Consider the following 19700-nt stretch of genomic DNA (forward strand, 5'->3'; position numbering starts at 1 on the left):
TTACTGGCACCCGCGAAAGGGCAATTACCGGATCCGCCACGGTTGGCATGACCCGGTTATTGCCCATTCGTGGTTGCCGGAAAAAATGCAACTCCGGCGGCAGCTGTGCCAGTTTTGCCGGCACGCCTACTGCCAGAGTTGTAATGAGGCCCATTGTATCTAAAATAGGTTAGGCCTCTAATTTAAAAATAATATGCTGCCAGCAAAGAATTACAAATGGGAAAAGAGCAAACAAGCTGATTCCTCTCAGTCATGAAGTCACCTATACATTGCTATCTCTGCTTATCACCCTGTAATCACATTCCTGCTGGAGTACAGTAAAAATATGAGTAAAATGTACCCGTAGAAGATGTACGCATTATGTTTACTCTACTCCACATTTTAATACATTTGTATGACAGAGAGCGGGCACAGACCAACCCCAACCCCACCTCCGAGTGCATACAAATTTGCACACATTAATACCAGCATGACATTTTCGCTGAAAAATCTGCCTTCTTTTTACAGCACCAAAAAGCAATCCACAGATAGAGATAAGTAATGTATGCAAACATCTTGTGAACTTTAATCTGATATGTCCTTGGTACAAAGGGATGGAGAAAAGATGTCTGAAATCTATCATTCTAGATAACCCCTATTTGATGATGCGATGATGCAATCAATATACTACTGAATGCAAAGAGCATGCATATTTGTACAATGAAACATTGTTAAATAGTGCATGTATTAAATTATGATTGTTTACAAGAAAAGCATTTTTATTTGGTAAATCCATTGTGCAGAATATCCATAAATTAAACTGTAGTCAAGTAACTAATATTAAAGTTTGAAATGCATATTTAAACTTTTAATCCCTATTATGCATTATGATTCAAACTCAATTGAGTATGAATCATATTCGAGAAATCTGGACAGAACTATTGCTATTTAATTTAAAAAATTGCTTTTAAAACACAAAATCACATACAGATTCATACAGCAGCCCTCATTAGTCACTATATTGGATGAGAAATGCAATAATAAATCTGAAGTATTACACAAGTAAAAGTAAAAAACGGGATGATCGTTTATCTGAAAGGTGTCAAGTGTTGTTGTCAACTTCTGTCAAAGTATCATGAATGTGTACACTCAGTTTGCATTATACGTCAAGAAAATTGAGTCAAACAAATTATAGAATTGAATTTCTTCCACCAAAAAAACTTTAAAAGATCATTGAAAACAAGGATTGCAGCACATTTTTGAGCAATTAAAAACAAAGATGAGCAATATCCTTTGAGCAAACATTACTCTTTAGAACACACAGAGGAGCAAATCAAAAACATGAAATTTCATGGATTAGAACACATAACAACTCCAATAAGAGGAGGAAATAGGGAAAAACCTTTGAAGCAGAAAGAGGTGAACTGAAGTGGATTTACCTCATGGACAGCTGGGAAACCGGTTTAAATTCGGACAGTGAACTGGGACATTTCTTATAAAGTGGTAAACATAATTGCAAATACCATTTGTTACCCTAACAGGTAACAACTGGGGCAATCTACACAGTGTGCACCTTCAATATGTCTAATAACAAATCAAGCTCACTAATATGCGATAAGATGCTAGTTATATTTTGCTAAGTGATATTTCTCTTCTTTCTTTATCTTTCTTTCCTTTACTTTAATAATGATGAATTCATGTTGTAGAATATATATATATACATATAACTTTTCAGGTTATGTTAGTCTTCTTGAAATTGATCGAATATTCGAATCTATAATTGAACTCATAATTGATCCAGAGTGAACATGGTTAAGGATACGTTTTGCGGACAGTAATTTTGCTTTGCCAAGTAAAAAAAACTCAATGTGACAAAAGCTTGCTTTTTCATGAACAGTATTGTAACCCAATTACAGATTTTCCAATGTCATAACCGATACAAAATGGCGATCACAACGTGATGACGTATACGTTAAATCACGTGTCTTCATGCTGCAATGTCATGTATATAGAAGGCCATTTTGTTACGTTTCGTTCCAGTTCCATGATTACGAGCAGCAAGTCAGCACAAAATCACACGATTCTAAATCAAAAACAGGAGAAATCAAGAAACTAATTGATTGAATTGAAAAAAACGCTAATAAGAACCAAATAATGGAAAACCTTTTTGAAAAATAGGTTTGCCATTGGAACATCTTTGGATTATGCAATTGAAATCACAAAGTGAGTGAAATAGCGGGGTTTAATGACCGCACAACCGTTTTTAAAAAGCAATCATTGCCCACTGTTGAATTGTTAGAGGGTTTAAATAAATGACAAACTGTTTCTTGTTCACTTTATGTCACAGAATACCAACCATTGACACTAATGGGAAAACACGTGTCAGGGGTTACAAGTAACGTTTACAACAATGACTAAAATGAATTAAAACAAAAGTGAATATTACCAACAGGAACAACATTTAAATGGAGAGCATTAAACTACGTTTGTATTTTATTCCACTAGGTGGGTGATTTTAATATTTCGAAAGCTCCTATGCGTGCAGCTTGATTCCATGTGACGATTGTAAGGCGTTGATGGGTGATTTTAAATAGTCTTGTGCTTTGTGAAGTAATGTAACGTAACAAGGTAGTGTAAAGTGCAACCTCTGCCATTGTGGATGCCTTTTGATGCTAGGTTATGCAAGAGAGAGGAGGGTATGGGGGTTAGTTGGGAGAGAGGGGAGCAAAATGTAAATCCTAAAGAGGTAATTCACGCAGATCAAAGGCTTCTGTTTGTGAGATGCTAGCTGGGCAGGGTTAGAGCACACCGGCTTTGTCTTGCCACTAGGAGGCACCTCTGTTATTCTTCTGCTCTGTTGCTTGCTAATGAGTCGTGCATTGTAAGCATAGAAGCACAAATGGCTGTAAGCAGGGTTTACTGTGGAGAGGTGGTTGGCAATCTGGCAGATGGTGAGTGTGAGATTGGAAGCAGGTAGTGCTTCTGTGACCAGGTTCATAGTATGTAGTTATTACTTGTGTTTGGTGTACGATGTAAATAGGGAGGATGGGTGGTTTGGTGAGGGAAGTGTTGGATATTAGGGTCCATGTTCATGGATCTTTGATCACTTGTTTGCATTTTGTGCAAGCTGCACTAAATTAATGTTTGTGTTTCATTGTTGTAATCTTGGAGTGTTGGAACAAATTGAACATAGAATCCGCCATTTGAGGCAAGTCACACATGTCGCATTGCTCCCCAGCACTCATCACTAGAATACAACCTGCAGATCTGGACCACAGGAGCAAAGCATTGTGGATATGCAAAATAGCCCAAATGGAAGTCTTTAGATCCAGAAAATTGTCTTTAAGGGCATTGATATTTCATACATAACTTGTTCATATCAAGGCAGACAGTTCTCAAGAATGCAACACACTGCTTATCAGTTTGTTCCTTGTTGTAGCTCTTCAGTGCAGTGTAGTCGAACAGCCATGGGGTTGGAGCATTGGGAAATGTGTAGCAAACACCTCCAAAGTTATACTGAGTTTATAAAGGCTCGGCAAATATCTTTTCCACCTGAAATGTGAAAGCATTATAAGCCGAGCCGTTTGAGCCAAGTCATACATGTTTCAGCACCACACAGTAGTTATCACTGGAAGCTCACCTGCAGTAAGGAACACACAAGCAAAGCATTGTGGGTATGCACATTAACAAAGTGATATTGGGCCTCATTACGAGGTTCGCTCGTAGGACCCACTCAGGACACCTGGTTTTACCAGACATCCTTAGCGGATCTCTGTAGCGGCCCAGCATGCTAACAACGGGCCCGTCATTAACAGTCCTGTTGTTAGCATTTTCCCCATTCCCATTGAGCCCTATGGGGGCTCAAATGGGAATGGGGATGTACTGGGCCCGGGTTCCTTGAATGGGGAAATACCTGGCCCTCCTAGGTCGGAATGGCCCGGTATTTCCCCATTCAGGGAACCCGGACCCGGTACTGGGAATGGAGGTAGCCATCCTGGTACGTTCGGCATGGCTACCTCCATCCTCGTAATGAGGCCCATTATCTTGCTAATTAAGTCATATGTGATTACTTCCATCCATTGTGAGACAGGATTATTAATGAATAGCGTGTTTTGCTTATTTTCTGATGTAAGGGGATCACTACTGACAAGTGATCATGAAAGAGAAATGAAAAAGGCATTGGGCTTCATTACTGGACCAGTGGTAACCCAGCCGGTGCTACCGGCGGGGTGCTACCATACGCGTAAAAATGTACTGGTGCCTTACTTCCCGGTGCCACTGGGACATGCAACTCTGGCGGCCCAGAAAGTCAGGTGCCATTAAAATGTAAGTCCCCATTCCTATAGAGTCGTATTGGACTCTATGGGAGTAGGCACATGGAAGCACCGGCACTGCTAATGGTGCCGGTGCTTCCATGACCGGTCTGCCTACCATTGCCGCTGGGTCCAGCAGGGTCAGATCTGTCGTGCACAGCGGCTCTAACAGGCAGACTCTGAAAGTGGCGGTCCGGAAACAAGGCTGCCTGTAAACTTACCAGCACCCTTGTTTCCAGACCGCCACACTCATCATGAGGCCCAACATCTTGCAGATGTTTTGATTGTTTAAAGGGCTGAACTGACAAACATCCCGTTGCTGAAATATCAGAGTTGAATGTTGTTATTCTGGACAAAATGTGCTGCATGTCGATGCCAGTCCAGTTGACTATAAAGTATCAAAGCAGCACCAACCTCCAAGGGCATCAATGGTGGTTGTAGAGGAGAGGGGATGCATGGTTTAATAATCTGGAGCATAGGCCAAACATACCATTCATATAATACAGTATATACACAGTATATTAATCATTTAGTTAGGGGGATAGTGTGGTGTCTGGGCTACCATGATATGTTATTTTTGGTTTAATGATTATTCATTTCCACTGGGGCATATCAAAAGGAGACAGAATTTGAGCCGACTGGATAGTGCACTATCTAGAAAGAAGCCAATAATGTATTGATTACAAAGATAGACTGGATTCACCATTTAAAAAAGTGTTTTTTCCTATAATGAGGTATAGAGGGAAGAGATGAGTAAGGCTAATGATAATTATTCCATTTGAAGGTATTGTGCTTAAGAAAGTTTAGGAAATACATAATTCATTAGCAAAAATACCCTTAGGACCAGTGTTTGTGGCTTCTAGTGGTAAGGGCCCCAAATGTCGCCCTCATAATTGTGCTGGACGAAATTAAGACTTTTTTTTAGACCCCCCCCTCTTACACCACATATCTATTGGGGGCTATATGATATAATAATAACATGGCTGGGGCTGCAGGTGGTCTCCCCCACATATGTATGTGCTGTAAAGGGGGGTTAAAAAAAGCCAGTATTTTCAGCCTTGCAATTATGGGGGTCTCAATCATCACATCATAGATCCCTTCTATGTCCTATCTCTTGATGTATGCACATATATGAACGTTATATGTGGACATTATTTCCCCTATACTCTATATGCAATCATTACAATATGCACTAAATGTAGATCTTGAATTGGACATGGAATGATGTGAGCAGGGTTTAGTACTTTGTACAGCTGACAATAGATGTACAGTATTGAAGATGTGGAATGGGGAAAGGTAAGTAGGTTTCAATCTTATATTGAAGTTCAAATATGGGAGGCATAAACAAAATAGGAAATGTTCAATTGTATATATATATACTACTACTATCAAGCAAACTGTTGCGATATTGTAGAACTAACAGGGACCGATTTGATGATATTTGTAAAATGGGTTTGATTTGTCTGAAAGTGTTGGTGGAACATAACGTGTTAGACGTTTATGGAATCATAATCTCTCTGTATGTCTGTTTTAAGATAGATCCGAATCTGGAGGTTAAACAATATATTTGTGCGGATTTTGATGGTGTTATTTAGTCTGTTCTGCATTAGAAAGGAAGCTTCATCCCAATGCCTGAAGGGTCTCTGCAACACTGCAATGCCAGCCTACCAGGGCAATCACGAGACCACCAGAGTTGTGAACTATCTGGAGGCAGTATAGAGAAGCTGTGGAGACCCCCTCCATCTTCAAGCCTCTGCTCTGACGTGAGGGGCATGATTTTCATCCCTAAAGGAGGAGTTACTCCTCTATAGTGTAGTCAGTATCCCATCCCTAATGCCTATTTACATGTCCAGCTAAGTACACATCTCTGAGAAAGTATAGCATTTGGCAACCCTGAGGTTCACTGATATTAAAGTTTATGCATGTTGAGAAACAAACAGTAACCTTACCTAAGATGGTTGCACCAATTTGTTAGAGAGGACTGTGTTAAGAGACCAATCCATTTGATGTCAAAGGAAAGCACCACCCGATGTAAAGAACACCCAAAAGAAGAAGAAAACCAGAAAGCGAGCATGGGACCTGATCACAAAGTGGGAAACATGCATGCATATTACAAAACCATACCATAAGTGAGCAGGCTAAAGAAAAAAATGGGGAGCTGAATGGTGCCTTCCAATAACTGAACCCTGCAGTGGTCCAATGTCGAGCTGACAAGGAGGCAGGGCCTCTGCATGAAGTAAATATGGACATAAAAATTTATATAGGTCTGCCACATACCCACAGGGGGATAGCCAGATTAACCAATGAAGGTGTGTGACCTATATAAAGGGACCTGAAAGATTGATGCGTTTTATGCATTTGACTGAGTTTTGATAAAAGAAATGGTTGGGCACAGTATCCCTAAGACTGTGCTGTGAAACGGAGGGAGGACAGTAGCCTCATGGAAGTTAGAACCCTGACACATTGTTATTTGTCTCATTCTCAGTTAGACCAGTCCCATGGTGAATATACCCATTCCAAAGAGATAACCCTCCTCCCCTATTCACTATAGGAGCCCCATTGCCTTCCTTGAGTAGACATGTAGGTCAAGAAGTATGCCTGTGCCTGCACTTCACTATGTACAGCATGCACACAAATCAGTTCGAAACATTGACCTATAGATTTTAAAATCTGAAGTACCATTCCATATATTTGTATATAGCTTATGCAAATGTTTAAATTCTATGAGGCAAACCTTGCCCTGGAAAAGACAAGGTTTATACAGATGTGATGTTTCTTTCTTGGCCATTGCCACCTACTCACTACTAACAAGATAATGACACACATTGTATTCCCAGGTCTCAGGAATGCATTTTCAATGGGGTCAGTATTGCATGTTTGACAACATTCCCATTGCAAATCTGTATTGGTTGAACAGTGAAGGTTACACCATGTAATGATATGAACTTGTGCATGCCATAACTATGTCTTAAAAATATGCTAAAGTAAATCAATACTAGGGTTGTAGGCACAGTCTCCCAGAATAATCACATGGTATAGCATATGTGGCTTTACATGTTTTGAATCATTACAGATATTAAACGTTGCAGACCAAGTGATACTTTCAAAATGTGCATTGGCCTTGGGTATGGTTATTTACCTTTTTTGGCAACAGTTTTGCTAGGGTGCAAAGGCATTATGCGCCTGACTACCATTTACTCAATCAACCACTTGATGTTTTAGGTCCATAAAACATCATAAAAACTTTAAAAATAGGGATTCAAGAATTCCAAGACTGCCATCTATTGCACCGTTTTTAAAGCATAACTTCCAGTTGTGAAGCATTTATACAAATATGACTGGCATTCCTTTTCAATCTGACACCTGAAGTCAGTTCCTCTACTCCCTGTGGACAAATTGGTACTTTAACACATTCAACTGATTGAAAAAGTCAAGGCATGATACGAGGGGTTTTGTAACTTAACATATGACTTCTGTTCTGTCACAAGAAAAACTTTATTCCCAACATTTTAGCAATCATTCCTATTTTGCTTGTCAACCTCCAGAGCAGCAGACTTCAGATCTAGAAACCGTGAGTGTGGAACAGTGTGAGTGAGTGTGTCTGTGTGGGCATTTTTGTGTAACTGTGGGGGTCATTACAACTTTGCTGGTAAACAGTAAACATGCTGGTAATGTAGTTTGCCGGCATTTTTACAGATCCAGAAAAGTATGAGTCCTACAGAACTCAGTTGCTGGAATTACTGGCACCAATACCATCGTACACAGAATTCCAGCAGTTTTGGTGCTGGTATCAGTATTTCTGGAACATTTCTGCCCAAAACACTGGTGCATTGCTGTCGATGCCAGTAATTCTGGCGTGCCGGTATGACCGTTTCTGGCAGGGGGATGTGGGCACGGCCACGGACCTGTAATGTTTCGGTAATTCTGGTGGTCGGCCTGCAGGTGATTGTAATACCGGCATGCCAGAATGACTAGCATTTTTGCGGGAAACTTGTAATTAGGGCCTGTGTGTCTGTTTGTATGTGTAGCACCAAATAACATGTCACATTTTCAACATGCAACATAATTTGTGTTGTTACACTGGGTTACTTTATTATTTGGTTGTCATAGTAAGCTAAAGGATGATTTACTATGTTGCAGCCGATGTGCTATGCCTCGCTTTGAAGTGCTGTGCTCTCTTAGGTTTGGCATGCCACACAGTGTTATCTTATGCTATGCCATGTCATGGCGAGGTTGCAGGGACATGCTGTGGAATGTTTGTCTATTAGTATCTATCTGTTTCATGACCAAATCTAAACATTTTGCTTTTAGAGGCGAGTAGGCGGTTCATCTTTAGCTGAGTGATGAGGTTGAGATGTATTGCTACCACTCAGTTAACTGGGTATCAGGTAATAATATCGCCATATATATGGTCGCCGTAAATAATATCACCGGGAAAATGTTGTGGCGATATTATTTGGGTGACCATATATATGGGGACAGGGGCAAAAAAAAGAAAATTAAAAAAAAAGAAAAAAAAATGTTTGGTGTTTGCGGGGGTGTCCCCCCCATGTTCCATGCAATAATGTTGCCACAAAAAACGTCAATTTTTCGGCGATATTTTTGCATGGCGAGATTTTTGTGGCAACATTATTACATGGAACCGTTAATTGTTAGTGGCTCTTTGACCAGGGGTTACCTTTTAAATGATCCCACAGGGCAAACTCCTGAATAGCGATTCAAGACTTCCAGGTCGGGAGGCCACTGGTCTTTAGGAGCTTACTATGGCATGGCGCCCTATAAAACCAATACAGTGTGTCATAGACCTATGGTAATAGTCATGTAACACACACAGCTCACTTGAGCTATGCAGTGATTTCGCCCTCAGACAACATATTATCAGAATGTGCCCATCTTTCTGAGTGCCAGGCTTGCAAATATCCTAGAATGCAAACACAAATACACAGCAGCCGTCCTCCCCTAATGTTCTCTAATAAGATTCACATTTCACAGTCTATCCTAGTCTGGGCCGCGTCTGGCATATTGACCTGGCAGTCTTGAATTGCTATTCAGGAGTTTGCCCTGTGGGATCATTTAAAAGGGAACGCCTGGTCAGAGAGCCACGACAATTAACTGGGTGGTTGCAATACATCTCAGCCCCATCACTCAGCCAAAGATTAACCACTTACGGCCCCTCTTAGCTGCTTCAGATAGACAATCAACTCATTGCATGTCTATTCTCTCTAGGAGAGTGATATATCTCACCAATTACGGTCTACACTTTAGATTGTATTCACACTTCTTAAATTCAGACCTTCCTTTCAGTCTGCACTCTACCATGGTGTATGAGTCAAACATCTACCAACAAAGCAGCTAGCAAATCAGGAAAGAACAGTGAGGCATTGCCTGTCCAAATTATAAGATTAGATTTAAGACCTACATTGTTTAGGATATCTCATAAATAATAATTCCCTTTTGTCACCAAGCTCTGGAAGAAAATCCTATGACTCTAGGTTGTAAAAATCCATATAATAATGTAAATAAGCTACATTGTTATCTTTCGATATCCCATTTTTGGATCCTTAGGTGGGTTATTATTTATCCACATCACTGGATCATAATCATTAGCAGTAAATGAGAGGACTAAAGAACACACCAGCATTTTTTTGATCTAGGTGGGATGGATAATCACATTTTTCTTTATTAATTCTGCCTCTCCCACTTCCCGTATTTTGTTACCAGCAACATTCACCTTCTCACAAAACCTAATATAGGACTAGGCCACCTTCAGGAGTTGACCTGGGACTCCCAGAATTACTATTTGGGAACTTACCTGTGGTACTATAAGTAGATACTACAGGTATTTTAAGCCTATATATTTGCAAATAATGCCCACACATGCTCTCAAGTCCCTTATGTACCAGACAATACTTGATTTATAACCTTACATCCTTCCAAAACTATATTGGCATCCCTGTGTATTCATTCACCCAACACACAGTTTTCAGATTCTTATCTCTCTAGAAGATAGTTCATATATAGTGAACTAACATACATCCACGCTTGCACAAAGCACCACCTTCCCACTCAATTTTCCTGGCTTCCTCCTTACATCTGCAACTCCCTCCCCACTCCCCCACCATCTGACCTCACTCTTGCTCTAGCTCCTCTTCCCAGAGGGCTAAGATCTGGCTTCCCAAGGAATGGTCAAAATATTCCACAAAAAAGAATTGGCACTTTGGAACTACTATAAAGATGATTTACATTAGAAAAGCATAATAACATAACATGACATTGAAGTATTTGGACTTCCAAAACAATAATTGACATCCCCATTTTTAAGCATAGAATGTAACGTCTTCCTCTCCAAAAACAGAGTATCTACTTAAGAGTCAACAGCACCTAGCATCTGGGACAGGAAAATGCCTGAATTAAACATTATTCTCAGAAAGTTGGTCATACATGAAAAAACCTGCCTGCTTCAAGAAACAATTTGGGATACTTGTTTTTCTATTCAAAAGAGAAACGTTTAAAGTAGCCTAAATTGAAACACTAATCCGCTCCTGCCCCATGCAAAAATGTGTGCCAAATCCCCAGGGATTTTTCTACCACAGTGAATGTGGAGCAAACAATATTTGATCACCCTCCACTCTCCTGAGCACAGGCCCATAATTACCCAAATATAATAGATGAACAATTATTGGGCTTATTTTTCAATAAATCTCCCAATGGTGACAGCGAAACAAGGCCCGATAATGCTTCAGGTTCACTGTGAATTTGAAAGATGTTGCAAAGTAAAACCACAAAGTGCTTCTCATTAAATGGATTACTTGGAATCCTTTAATGACACATTTAACAAGCGATACAGGGATAAGATTACTGTTACTCAGCCGTAACACCATTCTATGAACCTTCTTTTTCGAGACACGATAGGTAGCCTCCTGGAACAATTATACATTACAAGCACTGTATAAAAGGACCTTTCACACACACTACAAACAGCGCAATTGACTACATACTTCACTGATTATCATCGCCATCTATATTATTCCAAATCATTTCAATTATTTGAATCTGCTAACATTGTTTTGCATACTAAATCACAAATGCCATAATATTTGGACACAGAACTGCACCATTTCCAAGGTGAGGGGCCAAGTGGCTAATATTCGTAATTTGTTTCATGTATGCTAATAATCCATTTAAATGTCCATGCACAAGGGAATGTGTACTTTACGCATGAAAGGCTTCTCATGGGGAGATGTTAAGGATCGTTTTATTAATACCAGTGACATGGAATGTAACTGTGTTATGCATATGAGCTGCTGTAATCTGGAAGGAATATACACTTTACAAAGAATAAACATGCAATTGGGACAATTTCCTCAATAATTCATCACATTTCTCAAAAATGCGAAACAGTAGGCAGTGCCTTCGTGAACATGTTCCATCTGGTACAGCCACTTCCAGAGTTCTCTACAATAACATGACATGAATGGAGCAGGTTCCTAAACATATTGAACGATTTACTGAAACTAGCACCTTAAACAGACAGATCATTTTCAGCAAATTCCTTTGCCAGTGAATTTGTTGAATTTGTTGAATTTGTTGAACTAAGTTTATGAGAAAACCCTTCCTATGCCTTGTCATATATTTTTTTAGGGAGGATCGGTGATTAAAGTCACCACTCTTTGTTTGAATAATAATAGGTGGAGGGTAAACTGTGTTTGTTCTTCTTCTCGCGAATAGCAAATCTTGGTCAAAATCATAACATTGCTCTCGTTTTCCAATGTATTTTGTTCCATTTCATGTAGATTCAAATGTGTTTCTTTAATAGCAAAACAACATGTTTGTTTAACACTTTAGTTGTTATTTAAATAAAGTGTGTATTTGTTTTTGAAAAACAAAACTCAATTTGCTTTTTTAACTAATGATTCAATTTATATTTAAAAACACGTTCAGTAGTCTGGGTACATGTAATTATTATGTTTGTGTTCGACACTACCACAAGGTCAAGTGATTTCCGAAAATATGTCCTACAAAGAGACTGTAATTACTGCAAAGACCTAGCCAACTCCAGACCTAGAAAAACATTTACCAAAAGAAGATGACCTCAAGGAAGGGGCCAAGAGCAAAGCTTATTCCAAGGAGGGACTAGGAAACAATCCTTCAGCTGCTATTCCCCGGCATAATGGAACACTATCCCGGTGGCAATCAGACCTGCCCCATTAGTGCTCCTGCAGTTCAGGAGTAATCTGAAAACCCTGATCTTCAGCGAATCCCTGGGCACAATGTAGGTGTCCCTGTCCCCAGTTCCTCCAATGCTCTGAACTCATTGTAAACTGCTATCCAGTCCTGTGAACAGTTTATACTTATTTGTGTATGCATTTATTTCATTTGTAAACTGCACATACAACCCAGAGGCATTGAGGTGTCAATGCATGTGCAAGTCAGGTACGGGTAAGGGAGACACACTTAGTCAGACATTAAGGTATTGGTGGAAAGACAGTGAGCATAGGTAAAGTTTACATTGGTTACAAACATAGTGAAGGGGTAACATACATACTGGCCATGGTGAGCATACTGAGGTAAGGTGTCATGGAATAGCTGACTACATGGTGAGGGTGGGGGGTTAGGAGAATAGCTGGGTTTTGAGGGATTTGTGAAAGATCCAATAGGATTTCTCAGCCCTCAGGCATGGGGGGAGGTCATTCTCGAGTTTGGCGGGGCAGTAGGGGAAGCTAGAGCCTCCAGCTTTACATCTTCTCACTTTTTGCCACAAGGAGTATGTCAGAGTAAGGGGTCCTGGTGGGTCTCAAGGATTGGGCTTTGGTAATTTTGTGTATGAGGTAAGGAGGTGCTGTATTGGAGAGGCACTTCTGGGCAATGGATAATGGTTTGAAGTGGATACGCTCCTGGATGGGCAGCCACTGCGCTTCCCTTCTGGCATTGGAGATGTGTTCTCGTTTTGAGATATTCAGGGCTGCTCTCAAAGCATTATTCTGAATAATGTGCAGTTTTTTAATATTTCCTGAGGGGTGTCTGTAAAGAGAATGTTACAATAGTATATCTTGGAGCCAATGATGGCCCGGGCAATGGTGAGACAATTGTTTTTTGTGAGCAAGGGTCTGGCTGCATTGAGGACTTTGGTTGCGTAAGCTGCCAAGGATGCAATGGCGCTAACTTGTCCGGACAGGGTTAGAGAGGCATCAACGTAGACACCAAGTGTCTTTACTGTAGTTGAGACTGGAATCACATACTGGTCAATCTCGAAAAAAGAGTATTGAGAGGTGAATGATTTGCGGGCATAGGGAAAACCAACACTTAGGATTTCTGTCTTGTCACTGTTTAGGCAGAGGTGGTTCGCTGCTATCCATGCCTGGATAGTAGAGTAAATGTTGTTGAGAGCTTTGGAATCCTCTGTGTAATTACCTGAGAGTGGGATCAGGATTTTTGCGCCATCGGCATAGTTTGTGTAGGCTATGCCGAGGGAGTCTAAAATGTTTAAGAGTGGCCTGGTGAAGATGTTATAGAGGGTGGGGGCATGCAGGACCCTTGGGGAACACCACAGGTGATGGGGGAGCGTGAGGCATTGGCTGTGTCTGAGAAGACTCTCATGACTCTGCTTTCCAAGAAGGATGTAATCCAGGCAACGGCAGGTTGGGAACATTTGGCATGGATGGTGAGGTATTGGCAGAGGATTTGAAGGTTGACCAGATTGAACACTATGGATAGATCTAGGAGGAGGAGCAGGGCATCATGTCCTTTATCCCTGATCTCATCAAGCTGATTGTTGAGGTCTAGAAGGGCAGATTCCATTCCATTTCCTGGGTCGTAACCGGATTGGCACATACCTAGGATTTTATTGCTCTCCAAGAATTGCTGAACCTGCAGGTAGGCTGCACAGTTTAGAATTTTAAGTAAGACGGGGACTGTTGTAATTGGCTGGTAGTTGGAAGGAATGGTTGGGTCTAGTGAGGTTTTTTTCAGGAGTGGGAGGACTCAAGCTTCTGGCCAGAATGGTACTGTATGCGAATGAGGCATTAATGAAGGCAGCGATGATAGGGGCTAGCACGTCAGCACAGTATTTAATGAGGGATGCTGGGCAATGTTGCCTTTGCATTTAGAGGGCTTCAGGCTCTGGAATAACTTTGAGACTTCACTTTTGGCAAGGTCTCTGAAGGTGAAAGGTTTGGTGGAAGGAGATGGGAGGGGTGGAATCGAGTTGGAGATGGTAGCTGCTAGGTCGCTCTTGAATGTGGCTTGTTGCGAGAGTATTTTTTGATGTAGAGAGCAGCTTGGATGTCCGAGCACCATGATGCTTCTTCGGTGATGGTGGCAGGTGGTGAATTGGGGGATTCTAATTCCCTGTATATGTTAAAGATTTCTTTTGTGTTGGAGGAGGCGTTGTTAATTCTTGAATTAAAGGAGTTGGATTCTGCTGCGTTAGTGGTTGCCTTGTATTGTTTGGATATTGGATATTGGATTGAAATCATTTTACAAAGAGTGGGAGGGGTCCTTCTGCCAGGCGAGCTAGGCTTGGCGTTTCATTGTGCGGAGTTCCATGAGGTCTGGTGTGAACCAGGAGTTTTCATGTCTTGCTGTCTTGGATTTGTGAAGGGCTAGAGGTGCTAAAATATTCACCACTTTAGAGAGGATTGTGGTGTATGTACAGTGCTCCAATGCACTCAAGCTAGGTCCACACTACAAAAAACACAACCATAATACAAATACAAAAATACCCAGGAATGCTTACAAGAATGATCATCTTTCATTAACAACAATTAGAAATTAGGATGTGTACTCTACCACTTCGACAAAAGATTAGTAATGTGGTTTGTTCTGAAAGGGCTCGTAATCATCACTGTGTTTTTTTGTGAATGCACCACAACAAAATGACAGGAATGTCTGCGCAAACTATACCCATATAATAAACAAAAGCATAAAGGGAACGATACAAACATTTTTGCATTTATCTATGTATACATATGATTTATAAAGTGAAAACCTAGCTGGGATGCAACAGAGTACTGCATATGGGATTGAACCAATGGGTTTCCAGGTCGTGTATGAAGGTGGCAGTGGTTGACCTGGTGGATGGAGGCAATTAGGCTTGAGTAAAGTGATCATTGATTGGGGAGATGTTCTTCAAAGAAGAAAGAGATTATTCAGGACCTTCTTGGAGTATAGATAGGGGTGGGCAGTCTGAGATGAATCGGTCACTTTTTCCATTTATGCAGTTCAAAGAAGAAAAAAGGCCAGTTTTCTATTTTCCATATACTTCTTGAGGTTCTTTCTTTCCAGTCTGAAAATGTTGCTTTTAGTAATGACTTGCAATCCAGAGAATACGAATTTCTCAGACCAATATTTTGCCATAAAGTAAGGCTCAGCAAGATAAGAGGATATTTTATTTTCAGTAAGCAATTGAGTATGATGTTTGCTCTACGTTGTATTGTTACTTTTTCCTATGAACAGCCTTTTACACTATTAGAAACAAGTCAGTGTTTATTTCACCCATTCCTTATCAATTTTGAGTCTGCAATGACATGCAACATTCATTCACGACAAATAGGGCTAAAGTTGGACTCCAAATGTTCCTAACCCAACCAACTTGGTATAGCTATTTCTTATCAATCTGTCATCCCTACCCACTCTTCAAACCAGCCCCCTAGTGCCTTAATGCTATTCTTCCATTACAACGCATGTTCTCTGAGTGCTTATAATTTCAATCTACTGACTGCGTTGCAATCAATAGGATGGGTTTAACAATTTGTATACAGGTGTAAAGATTAGTATGCCATCCCTTAAGGGCTTTACATACCATTCCTAGGTTCCATTGGGCTGCTGGCAACGCTGGTTGGTTTGGTGCTTAACATGTATTGGTTAATGGGTGTGTTTAGGAGGTAATTGTCTGGAGGATGATTCAGGCTTTCTCCCAGGTGTCTATTGGTCTAGTCTTAAATATTACAACATGAGACCTCCATTTCCACCATGTCCATGCTTTACAACTCTCCTTTACATCTCAGAGAACTCTCTTCACTCCACCTCCCCTTGCCCAGATTTGTATGGTCTGTTTCAAAATAATAACCTAATGAGAGTGACTGTGTTTGCTTCAACCTGACTTGTTATTAAATATCATGCCCATAAAGTGAGGAAAGACATGCAACAAAGGATTACCTTTATAATGTAAGTAGCAGGCATGCCTTGTATTCAGTTTGTAGTTCAGGCACGGTAGGAATAACCTTGTTAACCTTGTTTCTTTTTAGAGTACAATTGATTAGATACATCTCGTACAGTAAATGTTGACATTATATTTGGGCCCATCTGGGGTATATCATAGAAATAGGTTTTTGCACCGGATAGTGAGTTCAGGATTTATTGTCCTGCTATAGATGGGTGTTAGGCAGGGTTCAAGTCAAGGGGTCACGTAGGGGACAAAGTCTACCCACTTTATTCAGAGGGTAGACTTAGTCCCCCCCAGCTAAACGAGAAACATTGGATGCCATTTTTGACTTTATGAATTAAAGCCGACCTCTGGGATCAAACAGCAGCAGTCAGGTATGTAGGCCAGACACTTCACCACTGCACTATATAACCTGATGAAAAATATCAGACAACTAAAGGTGAAATATCCCATTTCGGTACTGCAAGTCCCAGGGAAAACATTTGTATTGGTTCTTTGAGTTTAAAACATGCACACCTTTTAAAGTTTTCAAAAACACTATTAGAAGAAAATATCCTGTCTTGGCTTTGTGTGTGTGTTGATTTTATGAAAGGCAAATGAGATTCGTCCTGTTTAATTTGGGTGGCATGCAAAGCCAATTTGATAAAATGTGCATATTTCACCTTGATATGTTAATTTCTGGTGACGTCACATCCCATTTCATTTGTTGATGAGTCCCCTACTTTAATTTGTAGGACTTGAACCCTGGTGTTAGGACTACACAAACTCTCACACAATGAGCCAGAGTCACCTGAATTTTGGGTTATTTCGGATAGGACAAGCTTCGGACTAACTATTGAAGGGTTCGTCTGGGGTTCATCTGTAGGCCTTATGTGAAGCAATAATTGTATAATTAATTATTGTGCTACTATTTTTATATTTTTGGTTATTATATGGGACACATGACGCACGATAATAGTATGGTTCTGTATATGTTTAGATATACCCAAGATATACCCAAGTAAGAGTGTGTATTTGTGTGTACAGACAAATTGTAAAACTGATCATTCCAGAGCAAGGACACAATATTCTCAAATCTCTAAGAATAATAGGTACTTTGAACTACTACAGTGGTGATTTGGCACATTATACAAGTACAATAATTTGGAAATGCAATCTGACTTGAGCATTTTGAACATTTTGGAACTGATTTACACATTGTTTTTCAATGGGATTGCACCATTGTAAAATGCCTTTGTAAATCAGGCACTATGTGGGCTTGAAGGGCAAGCCAGTGCAGCTCCGCAATGACAAGAGTGATATGGTCTGATTTTCATAATCATGTTGAGAGATGTGGTGCAGCAAGCCGGTTTGCTTTCAGAAAGGCCAGAATGGTATCTGAGACCCCTGTGAGTAGGACGTTGCCACTGTCTGGTTGGGAGATAACAAAGGCACTGTTCTGCTGATCTGTAATTCAGGGTGGGCAGGAAGGGCATGACTTTGCCAAGGAGTAGAAGCTGGTATTATGAAGTTTGGGACTTCTTGGCCATGTGTGTTATGAATGAAAGATCCCATTCCATGATAAAGCTGAGAGATGTTGCACTAGTTTGCATTGTGTGAGGACTGAGCCATGCATTCATCTAGCTTCAAGTCCATCCGCCAATTCCAACCTGCGAGTTGGCTTTCCAATGAGAATGAACTCAGTCTTTGTCTGGTGAGCTTTAGGTAGGTGCTTAAAATCCAAGCTTGGATGAGGGACTTGCTTTGCTTAAGTCTACTGATGTAATTGATCCTGTTGAGCTTTAGTGTAATTGTTGAATATTGACTTTGGTATTGATGAGTAGTTCCTGCCAGCTTTTCTGTAAAGGTTGAAGATGACACTGGGGCAGGATGGAGCCTTGTAGAACTCCTCAGCTTACTTTGTGGAGCTAGGGTCTGTTAGGGCCCATCTGAACGATGAACCCCAACATCACAAATTATTGAAATCACATGCCGTACTGATCAACATATTTCTCCCTCTTAGTAACAAGGGCAACACACTGGCATGGCATTTTCATGTTGGCGCATATGTGGTATTTTCTTACCACCCACAATGTGCCAAAAATTGTGTTTCAGAGAAATAGTCAGGTGATATGCAGCAGATAATACACATACATGAACGGTTTTGGGTACATCCTTCCACGTTTTTGGTAAAGGAAAGCAAAATTGGAAACCAAAAGCATAGGACATCAGTTTGGGAATAAGCAGTGAGGCAGACTGAACAATGTTGAAAGTTGAAGATCGGAGCAGTACCTTTAGTAACTTTTAACTGTTAAACTGCACTATAACTATGTTTGATTGTAAACAAAGCCTTTTCCTAACTTGTCACACAGTAAACTTGGATGCAGACAATCACTGAGGTGATGGCATCATGAAAAACAACGTACAATTCTCTCTGCGTATCCAAATAATACTACCTTCTCCTGCCCTAGACACGTGTCTTGCTAAAAAAACGAACTTAGTAGATGATATTGCTTTAGAGATTGCAATCATACAATGCAGGGTCGGGAGCAACATTTCCTCATTGTTTCGCGAGAATATTTATTACTATGTTTAAAAACGTTGCTCAGGGTGCTTGGAAACAGGACACTGTTCATACAGAGCAATGGCAATATCCATTGGAAACATTGTTTTATAGATATTTATAGATATTTGCAATTCATCAGTTCAACTGAGCTGCCTGCAAACTAAATTTGACACATATAAACATTTACAGTATGATATTTGAATGAGCTCCCTCGTTTTCTACCCATTACTTTCATTATCAGAGGCATAGCAATGTAGAATGGGATAGTTTCGGGAATATAGTGGTATTTTTCAATCACTAAGTGCATACACCATGGGCCAGGGGATGTAATGATTATTGGACCTAATTGAATGTTTCCTTCCTACACCCTCTGAAAGAATATACTACACACCAGACATGTGTTAGTAGGTGGGTCTCCGAGTCTGCACCCTCCTTATGTTTAGTGCTGGTAATTATAGAGCTACATCAGTAGTGTCCTGGAATTTTGCTTGCAGGCAGGACTAGTCTAGAGAAAACACCCCATGCAGATGTATATACCTATGTCTGGCTGTGCACCTTTACTCCCTGGTGCTGCTTAATACTTCTATCATACCCAGGCCCTTAAGTGAAAATCTCCATATCAGTGCCCCCCTTCCCTACTCATGTCCCTGTTTGTTCTCTTTGCTTATGCTCTTTATGCAAATGGCTGTGTGTCGAAAGC

General features: G+C 40.5%; 1 protein-coding gene across 3 annotated transcripts in view; it reads right to left on the reverse strand.

The window, feature by feature from the left end:
- The window catches only part of ANGPT1 (angiopoietin 1), a 1129183-nt gene that overhangs the window by 431790 nt on the left and 677693 nt on the right, over positions 1 to 19700 (reverse strand). The gene's annotated exons all lie outside the window — the stretch shown is intronic.

Source organism: Ambystoma mexicanum, chromosome 5q, assembly GCF_040938575.1.
Source record: "Ambystoma mexicanum isolate Mex_15411 chromosome 5q, UKY_AmexF1_1, whole genome shotgun sequence".
In the NCBI taxonomy this organism is placed as follows: domain Eukaryota; kingdom Metazoa; phylum Chordata; class Amphibia; order Caudata; family Ambystomatidae; genus Ambystoma; species Ambystoma mexicanum.